Source organism: Panthera leo, chromosome E1 (assembly GCF_018350215.1).
Source record: "Panthera leo isolate Ple1 chromosome E1, P.leo_Ple1_pat1.1, whole genome shotgun sequence".
NCBI lineage: Eukaryota > Metazoa > Chordata > Mammalia > Carnivora > Felidae > Panthera > Panthera leo.
In genome coordinates, this window is record NC_056692.1 from 32,736,676 (window position 1) to 32,748,061 (window position 11,386).

Here is an 11,386-nt window from a genome sequence, read left to right on the forward strand (position 1 = left end):
GATCATGAGAATCACTCACCGAAAAAGATTATGTGTCTGTTTTCCCTACACATACATAACTGGGTGAGCAAAGTATAAAGAGAGTTTTAAAGTAGCCCCAAATAAGGATTTCAAATCAAGAGATATTTGACATCAATTTGTGTTATTTCTTACTCTCTTTACTTCTTCCACCTCTCTTCCTTGTGCCCTTTTCTTCTACCTGCACATCGCTCTGTTTATTCTTCTTACATCATTTAAAAAAGACTTATATTACTTGTTCTCTCCTCTCTCTTTTTCCTTCTCTCTCTCTCTCCCTACCCTCCTCCTCTCCACTCCTCTCTAGTTGTCTTTTAGAGAAGACTGAAAATGAATCAGTGTATTTCTCCTAATGGTCGTATCCTAGTATTCCTTGACCGATCACAGAACCCTCCCTAAGACTAGGCGGTACAAAATGTATCCATAAACTCCACAGAAGAAACCTATACCTTCTTTGTCTTTATAATTCTCCAATTTGGGGCACATACTTTGCTAGAAATCCCTCCTATATTGATTATTTAAAAATCTAAAATCAGATCATGATCATGTTACCTAATGGAGAAATGTAATAGAAATGGTGAGCAATGTAATCCATTTAGTTAGGCTCTGTAAAAAAACAATCTTAGATTGCTTGACTCCCATCTCCCCTTTCCTTCTGCATCAAACTTAAAACCCCTGCTACCTTTTCTAAATGGTGCCTAGATGCTTTTTCTCTGTGTCTTCTTCCTCCTTTGGAATACCCCCTGCAGATGGTGTGATAAATTGCCAGCCAATTTAAATTAATGTTGCTAAATTGGGAAGAAGTAAATGTCCCTTTCTTAGACAACAGAATTTCTCTTCTAGATCCCCAGAAATAACTGAGGAGAATGATTAGCCCTGTAATAGATTCCCATGGTGTATGCCACTCTTAGACTGTCACAGATGTTTGCTGCTAATAGGATTTTCTGTTCCACGCCAAACATTCTTATGTCACTGTTACTCTTTTTAAAACCATAAAATTATGACTAACATATTTGGCTTGTATTTTCAAGAAATTAATTTTCTCCCAAAGGGGAGCCTTGGGAAAATATTCGGGTAAATAAAATAATGTATTTTTTAAATGTTTCATTGCAAACAACAACAAAAAACCAATGTCAGTGTATTAAACTTTTAAATAAAATAACTTATAATTGACAAAAAAAAAGCTTTTAATTTAAATTAGAAAGTTTATTTGCTCACATGATAGGTAAAAAATACAGAGTTAAGGAAGTCACTGGCAAGGTGAAGGCCTCGATTTCAAGATACAAGTATATTTTCTAAAATAACCAATTCTGGGGTGCTTGGATGGCTCAGTCAGTTAATTCTCCGACTTTTGCTTTCAGTTCAGGTTATTATCTCACGGTTTGTGAGATCAAGCCTCACACTGAGCTCTGCGATGATACACAGAGCCTGCCTGGGATTCTCTCTCTGCCCTTCCTCTGCTTGTGTTCTTTCCCTCGAAATAAATAAATAAACATTAAAAACATAAAAATAAATAAAATGACCAATATTATTCTATGGAATTACTTCCAAGCTTTGTAACTATATATATTTAAGAAATTAAGATACACTTCAGGAAAATTCCTATTTTTCATCTAATTATTCAAAATTTAGACTAGTTAGATCATCTTTACTTGCTTTGTAAAAATAAAACTGAATCTCATTTTTACCACTTTAATGCTACCAAACATGTTGAGGAGAATGAACATCCTTAAGAACTATCAACTCTAACTTCTCCCTGGTGGAATTCGTGGTCAAAGACCGAATTAAAGTTTACTTCTGCCCCATAGAATAGTCTTCCCTTACCCTGTTTCAGTTACTCCTGGTCAACTGAGGTTTGGAAGCAGATGATCCTTCCATTGTCAGAAGGTCAATAGCAGCCTTGCACTAATGTCACAATGCCTACATCATTCATCCCACTTTGTCTCATCAGGCAGGCAGCTTATTTCACATCCTCACAAGAAGGCTGAGTACAGTGCAGTGAAATATTTTGAGAGAGAGAGAGAGAGATAAAGAGAGAGAGCACATTCACATAACATTTATTACAGCATAGTGTTATAGTTGTTCTATTTTACCATTATTAAGGTATTGTTGTTAAACTCTTACTGCCTAGTTTATAAATTAAGCTTTATAATAGGTATGTGTACATAGGGAAAAAAACAGATATGTAGAATTCGGTACTGTCCTTGGTTTCAGGCATCTACAGGGGGTCTTGGAACATATCCCCTGAAGATAAAGTGGGAAATACTATAATAAGAATACCTTTCATTTTCTAGCACTTTATAGCTCACAAGAATTTTCATGTAGATCATCTCCTTTATTTTTTAAACAGCTTTAGAAAGTTGGTGGTAATTTACACCACTTCACAAAATGAAAATAAAAGACTACACGAGAACACAGAGCTGAGTTTATTAGATATGATAACTAGGCAATTTAAATAACACAGAGAGAGCATAAAAATTCACTCATACAGCTAAAGTTTGCTTTAGTCTCTTTAAAAAGGTAACTTTTTTTTCTCTCTTCTTGAATCTACATGAGATGACGGATGTTAAGTAAGTCATTTCACAATATATGTAAGTCAAATCAAGTCAAGCCACCTTAAAGTTATACAATTCTGTAGGTCCATGATACCTTATTAAACAAGGGGGAAAAGAAAAAAAAAAGTTTTATGAAGTAATATAATGACTTTCATATGAAAATACCTGTAGCTAAACTCAAGTGTTGGCCAAAACAGAACAGGTGGGATTAGACCCAGCCTCCTACTAAAAACAACTGTAAAACTGAACAAACTATATGAAGGAACAATATCCATTGACCTTGAACAACAGGTAGCACAGGAAAATGATGCTTTAAAGAAGAAAAACACATACAGGTTAGCGTATCAATCATGTCAAAATTGCCTTGGCTTTCTGCCTTGAGCACTTTCCTGTAGTACAGCAAGAAAATGGACCAGAAATGGAAAGGCAGTTTTGGTAAGCTAAGGAGGCAGAAGCAAGAGTTCTGGGATATTTAAGCAAAGCAGCCAGAACTTGGGACAACATACCCATAAAGTTGTAATGTATGCAGAAAGAGGAGCCCACACAGATGTGTGGGCATTCACTGTGGGTGAGATTACACAAGGCTCTGGAGACAGCACCTGTCAGAGGGCTGACAGTTGAGTAGTGATGTCGATGACCTAGTATAATGGAATATATTAGAGTTCCATCTCAACCAAAGTACTGAGACTCACTGAACACATCAGGCATTCAGTTAAGACAGCAGAACGTCCATAGTGAGAACCATACAGTGAAATCATGATGTGCCCGAGAACTAAGTTCACAACTTAGAGATTTACCCAAAGAAGAAATTGAATCAGTTTTGACAGAACCCAAATAATGTTGGTAATTAAACAACAACATAATCTGTACTCTGTCTCATATCTACAACGTCCAGCAAATAACTACGCATAGCTAGATCTTGGAAGAGACAAGACACATGTGACCCATGGTGAAGAGGAAGACAGTCACAATCCAGATAGATTTTTCAACAGGTCTTTCATGCAGTTATTCTGAATGTGTTCAAGCACTTAAAAGCATGATCATAATGAAGTAATATATGGGACTATCAGCAGCATAATGGAAATTTGAAAATTTAATTAAATGAAAACACTATGAGGATTAATAAGTACATAATTCGAGATTTAAAAAATTCAATTACAGCAGATTGGAAATGGTAGAGAAAAAAAAATCAGTAAACTTGGATTTATCAACAGAAATTATCTAACCTGAAGAACAGAAAGACAAAAAAATGATTTAAAAAATACAGGGGTACCTGGCTGGTTAATTTGGTGGAGTGTATGACTCTTGATCTCTGGGTTAGGAGTTTGAGCCCACATTTGATGTAGAGATTACTTAAAAATAAAATCTTAAAATACATACATACATACATACATACATACATACATAACAGAGCTTCAGTAACTCATAACTTATTTCTCTACTTGCTAGATGAGATGCTGCCCTATTCATAAATTGCTTAATAAAGTCAATTACACTGGGCACCTGGGTGGTTCAGTTGGTTGAGCATCTGACTTCAGCTCAGGTCATGATCTTGTGGTTTGTGAGTTCGAGCCCCCCGTCGGGCTCTGTGTGGAGGGCTCTGTGCTGACTGCTCAGAGCCTGCTTCGGATTCTGTGTCTCCGCCTCTCTCTGCCCATCCCCCACTTGTGCTCTGTCTCTCTCTGTCTCTCAAAAATAAATAAATAAATGTAAAAAATAAAAAAAATAAAGCCAATTATATCTTTAAATTAAAAAAATAAGAAGCTAAGGAGAAATTAAAGAAAGATCATCATTTTCTCATCAAAAAATTATTTAGAAAATAGAGAAAACACACATTGAAAGGAAATGTATGCAAAGGATGGGTAGACAGTATAAAGAAGTCTTCAACAAACATGGTAATTTAAAATTTCTAAGAACTTGAAAAAATTCCAAAAGAAAATATTCATATAGGTAATTAGTATAGGAGATCATCAAATGAAAAGTGAAAGCAAATTATATGTATAACATGCTACCACACACAACTGGAATGCCTAAAACAAAAATAAAATATAAACAAAAAACAAAAACAGTAAAAAAGACAAAAAAAAAGGAAAGCCTGACACCACCAAATGGCGGCAAATATATAGCTCAGCCAGACTTCCATAAATTTCTGGTGGGAATGTAAAGTGAACGACTCTGAAAAAAAGGCTTAGAAGTTTCTTTTTTTTTTTAATTTTTTTTTAACGTTTATTTATTTTTGAGACAGAGAGAGACAGAGCGTGAACGGGGGAGGAGCAGAGAGAGAGAGGGAGACACAGAATCAGAAGCAGGCTCCAGGCTCTGAGCCATCAGCCCAGAGCCCGACTCGGGGCTCGAATTCACGGACTGCGAGATCGTGACCTGAGCTGAAGTCGGACGCTTAACCGACTGAGCCACCCAGGCGCCCCATTATAAAGATAAATATATTCCAATTCTATAACTCTGCAACTATATCCTATGCTGTTTATTCACAAAAAAAGTACATATATATATATATATATATATATATATATATAGATATAGATATATAGATATATGACACGCACACACATACACACACACACACACACACACACACACACACACACCCATAAAGACTTGTATATGACTATCATGGCAGCAATATTGAGAACAATCCAAAACTAGAAATAATACAAATGTCCACAGAAGAGAATGCATAAGGACATTAATATCCATTCAACGCAGTATGATTCAGATGCTTATATATGTTATATATTACATGTAACAACACTGGTAGATCTCACACATGTGTTGAGAGAATGAGGCCATAAACAAAAACAAAAAACACATAATGTACGGCTCCATGTACATGAAATTCTAAAATAGGCCAAGTTAATCTAGGCTGAAACACTTTTTGGAGAATGGAGACAGAAGAGGGGACTGACATGAAGGCATACAAGGGAAATTTATGTAGCAATAAAATGCTCTATAATTTAATAGCGGTGTGAGTTACATGGGTATTCATTTTTCAAAACTCATCTAATTGTACACTTAAGATTTGTGCATTTCCATGTGTATAAATTTTATCTCAAACAGGAAAAAAAAAACTGTGAAAATACTGGATTCAAAATTATTTTGTTCTTCACAGTGGTATATGTTTGCAAGTCTAAAGCTAATTTGTGAACATTCTAGGCTTTTACAGAATTGAGGATAATGAGACCCCACTGGAGAAAGGGATTAAAAACAAGCTTAAGAGGGGAAATTAAATTGTGTCCTGTGGCACAGAATTGTCTTTTTAGACAGATATATGATAGATGTATATAGGTAGATGAATAGATACGTAGGTAGATAGATATATAGACACAGACAGATATATAGATAGATGAATAGGTATCTCATCTTATCTGTTTGATAAAAGGGCCTAGATATTTTGATATAAAAATAGTAATGAGTTCACGTAACATCTAAATTTTGTTTCCTAAACATCATTCTCCCATAAAGGAAATCAGGACTACTCTACGACCTGATCCTGCAAAGTCCTGTTGCACCAAAAATGACAAATAAATAAATAAATAAATAAGTAAGTAAGTAAGTCCTAAAGACTGATTTCAGGAACAGGAGAAAGTTGATCCTGGAACACCATATAACAAGAGAAAGTAAGGAAAGGCTCAAAGAATGAGTCACATCAAAGGGACAAGTAACCAGTTGAGAAGGATTATGACTGGCCAACTCTAGGGAAATTTGAGCTTCAGAATATATAATGATTGTAACAAGTTATAACTCACTGAACAAAGTGAGAATTTATAAGCCCATGGCAATATAAAAATATCATTAAATAATTAGAAGAAGGATATTTCTTCTTATAAGAGAATGCCAACTATAAATAGAATGAATAAATAAATATAAAAGGAATGAGAGATTCAGAAAATTATCAATGGATGCTAATACTACTCAGTGAAAGTTTGATAAGGAACACTGACATTTACAAAGTTTCAAAATATGCCCTATAAATTAATTATTAATTAAAGAGGAAAAATAGTAACTTTAAAGAAACCTGGTGAATATTACCTCAATCAAATGATCAGCACCAACATCACCAACAAATTTTGACAAACCAACATCAACTGTCTCTCCATAAGATGCACTCCAAAACACATATCATCACTTTGGCTAGAATTCCTGATATTAATGAATTATTTAAATAGAATCATGAAAAAACATTAAGCAAATCCAAATTAGAGACATTTTACAAAATGTCTGGCCTCTATCATCAAACATGTCCAAGTGAAAAAAAAAAAAAAAAAAACACACAAAGAAAGGCTGAAGGGTTCCAATTTAAAAAAGACTAAAGAGACATGACGAACAAAATGCTCACAAACCTGTATGAGGATCACGACCCAGGAAAAGAAAAATAGCCATAAAAAATATTATCGGGGCAACTGAAAAACTTTAAAGATGGAATGTAGATTAAGTAGTACTGTATCCAAGTAAAATCTCCACATGTTATTAACCATAATATAGTTATATAGGGAAAACTTACTAAAGTATTTTGGAGTAAAGGGGCACTATATCTGCAACCTGCTTTCATAAAATTTCATAAAATTTCATAAAATCTGCAACCTGCTCATAAAATTCCATATGCATATTTATAGAAAAAATGATGAAGAAAATGGGAAAAACATGAATAGTGAAGCTGGGTCAAAACTTCTTATGGGAGTTCCTTTTACTATTCTTGACATTTTGCCATAATTGTGAAATAACATGAGAATGAAAATTGCAAGCAAAATATATACACTAATTACAGATAATTATCAGTGTGTTTTAATGGCAAGATCTTCTGCCAATAGACATCATGTTAACAAATGACATTACCAGATGTATATATGCCATTTATTTAAAAACTTGCTTCATAATATTAAACTCACTGAGTATAAGATGGTTTACACATATATTTTTTCCAAATTATATTGTGTTTTTTGTTTTTGTTTCATTTTTGTTTTTTACTTAGAAACTAAAGAATCAAGGAATCAGAGACTGGCATCCAATTAAGCATTCTGAATTAAAAAGAAAATGTCTCTCAACTTCCTAAGTAAATTGACAATTTAGGAGTTTTACAGAGGTAGGAGAGTGGGAATAAAATTCCTCATTATATATTGAAATGGCATATTTTTAAATGCATAATTTACATTGTGAAAATAAAGTTTAACAAGTTCTCTTGGGAGTATCATGTTTGAAAAAGGAAATTCTATAGCTCTGACTTAATCCACTTCACTAAACATAACTTTAAAAGACTTTTTTGTCACCTTGAAATATGACAGTTACACTGGAATTTTAATTTAGTAACAGAATCTGCTATATTAATGATAGAATGATATAAAATTCTAAGTGCAAACTCTGTTGAGTGCTCATTAATTGTTTAAGCTCAAGCTAGAATTCCACCTATTACTTCTAAATGAAAAAATAATAGGTAAATTTGAAATGTGTGTTGTTTTTTTCCTCCTGGCATAGTTACTTGTTGACATACAAATTTCTGCCCTGTTTGAATGTCCTTGTATATTCAGCTAGGTAATCATGGGCAACATCAACACTGGGATGTTAAGAACATCAGCAAGAAAGAACAAACAAAGCAAGCAAAAATATGGGTAAATACAGCAAATTTTGCTTCTCTTCTTGAGTTTAACTTATTGTGTGACATTTGAAAAAAAAGAGTGGAAGGACATCTGATGTGGGTCTAAGTGTATGTAGAAGAAATATTTAAGGCCCTACTGCTATCAATAGGGGAAGGTAAAGGAATGAAAAGAGAGGTTCAGTTTCTACATTTAAACATGTAAAATGATGAAATCACTAGGCTGTGGAATGTTGTATATAGATTATAGAACACTTAAAGTAATGACCAAAATTATATACAAAGAGCAAAATAAGCCCAAATCAAGCACAAGGAAGGAAAGAATGAAAAGAACAGAAATTAATAAAATTGCAACATAAAACTAACAGGAAAAAATAATGAAACAAAAGGTTGTTTCTTTGAAAATGTTAATAAAATTGACACACCCTCGGGGCGCCTGGGAGGAGGCTCAGTCGGTTGAATGTCCAACTTCTGCTCAGGTCATGATCTCACGGTTCGTAAGCTCGAGCCCCATGTTGGGCTCTGTGGTGACAACTTGGAGCCTGGAGCCTGGATTCTGTGTCTCCCTCTCTCTCTGGCCCTCCATGACTCACACTCTGTCTCTCTCTCTGTCTCTCAAAAATAAATAAAAACACTGAAAACAAATTGACACACCCTAGCAAAAGTGAGAAAGAATAAAAGAGAGAAGACACAATTTACCAATATCAGGAATGAAACAAGGGATGTCACTACAGATCCTACAGACATAAAAAATAATAATAATTAGGGAACAGAAGAAACATATCCACATAAAGATTCAACAACTTCAAGTTGTCATTTTTAACAATTCATTATAAAGCACCAACTACCCCAGTTCACCCAATATCAAAGTAATCCACCATATTACAAGTCTAGAGAAGAAACACATCCATCATAATAAACATCCATCATAATAAAAACTCTCAGATATATAGTAATAAAGGAAACTTCTTCAATTTGATTTAGAGCATCTACAAAGCAACAATAAAAAGAACAAAAAAAAATCTATAGCTATTATTATTCCTACTGATCTAAGACCAAATGTTTTTCTAATAAGATCAGGAATAAAGTAAATTTTTCTACTCTAAACACTCTTTTTTTTAAATGTTTATTTATTTATTTTGAGAGAGAGAGAGACAGAGAGAGAGAGAGAGAGAGAGAGTGTGTGTGTGTGTGTGTGTGTGTGTGTGTGCAGGAGCAGGGGAGGGACACAGAGATAGGGAGACAGAGAAAACTAAGCAGACTCCATGTTGTCAGCACAGAGCTCAATGTGGGGCTCAAACCCACAAACTGTGAGATCATGACCTGACCTGAAATCAGGAGTCGGACACTTAACCAACTGAGCCACCCAGCCGCCCACTCTAAGTACTCCTATTCAACAGTACCAGAAATTGTAGACAGTGTAGTAAGTCAAGAAAAAATAAAGTTCATACAGATTAGATAGGAAAAAATAGAACTGTCACTTTTTGCAGATGACATGACTGCCTACATAAAAATACCCAAGTTATTTACAAACAAAAATCCTACAACTAAAAAGATAGTTTAGCAAGGTCACAGGATAAGATAAATATATAAAACTCATTTGTATTTTTATATACTATCAACGAACACATAGATATCAAAATTTCAAATACAATGCCATTTACAATTGCCAAAATAAATAAAATGCTTAGATACAAGTCTAACAAAGTACGTGTATTTGAAAGCTGAAATTATCCAACCTTGAAAAAGATAAATAAAGAAGATCTAAATAAGCTGAAATGCACATCATGTTTATGAATTTGGAGAGTCAATATTAATTTCAAGACCTCAATATAATAAAGATGGATATGCAGGTTTAATGCAATTAATGTCAAAATTATAACATATTTTTGTATATTTAGGCAAGAATGTTCTAGCACTTTTATGGAAAAGCAAAGGGAATAGAATAGCTAAAATAAACCTTAAGAAATAATAATGTAGAAAGAATCAGTCTACACTATTTAAAGGCTTGTTATATAGCTATAGAAATCAGGATTGCTTTATTAGAAAAAGGATAAGCATATAAGTCAATGGAACTGAAAAGAAAAAAACCTTAGAAATAGACCCACACAAATATGCCTGACTTTTGACAAAGGTGGAAAATCATTTGAACATCTATAGAGGGAAAAAACAATTTTGGCATACGTCCTCATACTACCCTATTTTTTATTTCTTTATTTTGTAAAATGTTTATTTTTGAGAGAGAGAGCATGCAAGCTGGGGAGGGGCAGAGAGAGAGGGGGACAGAGGATCTGAAGCAGACTCTGTGCTAACCAGCAGTGAGCCCAAAGTGGGGGGCGGCAAGGGGAGGGCTCAGACTCACGAAATCTTGAGATCACAACCTGAGCCAAAGTTAGATGCTCAACCAACTGAGCCACCCAGACATCCCAAGTCTTCACATTTTGTTAATGTTAACACAATATGAATTGAAACCTAAAATTTATAAACTATGAATTTAAATTTAATGTATAAATTTAAAACTATGAAACTTTTGAAAGAAACACAATATTTAGATTCTAAGGCTAAAAAAAAATATTTCTTAGATTTGACAACAAATACATAATCCAGAAAAGAAAAATTTGATAAACTGGACTTCACCACAATAAAAACTTTCACTCTGCAAAATACCCTGTTAAGAGTAACAAAAGCCAAATTACTTGCTGGTAAACAAATTTCTCAAAGTTACATATCCAACAAAACACTGGCATCTAAGATATACAAAAAACAAATAAACAAACAAAGAAAAAAACACTAAAACCTCAACAGGAAAAACAAATCCAATCAGACAATGGTGGGAAAAAAAAAAAAAACCATGAAGAGACATTTCATACAAGAGGACATCCATATGGCAAATAATCTCATGAAAATGTTTAGCATTGTTATCAATGTGCAATTACCATTTCCAAAATAAGATACACAAATGATCCAAAAGTACTTGAAAAGTGCATACCACTACTAATCATCAGGGAAATGTGTCTTAAAACCACATTGACATATTACCTCACACCTGTTAAAATGGTTATAATCAAAAAGGTGAAATAACAAATGATGGTGAAGATGTATTGAAAAGGGAATGCTTGTGCTCTGTTGGTAAAAGTGTATATTGATAAAGCCACCGTGAAAACCAGTGTGGAGATTCCTCAACAAAAATAAAAATAGACATGTTATATGA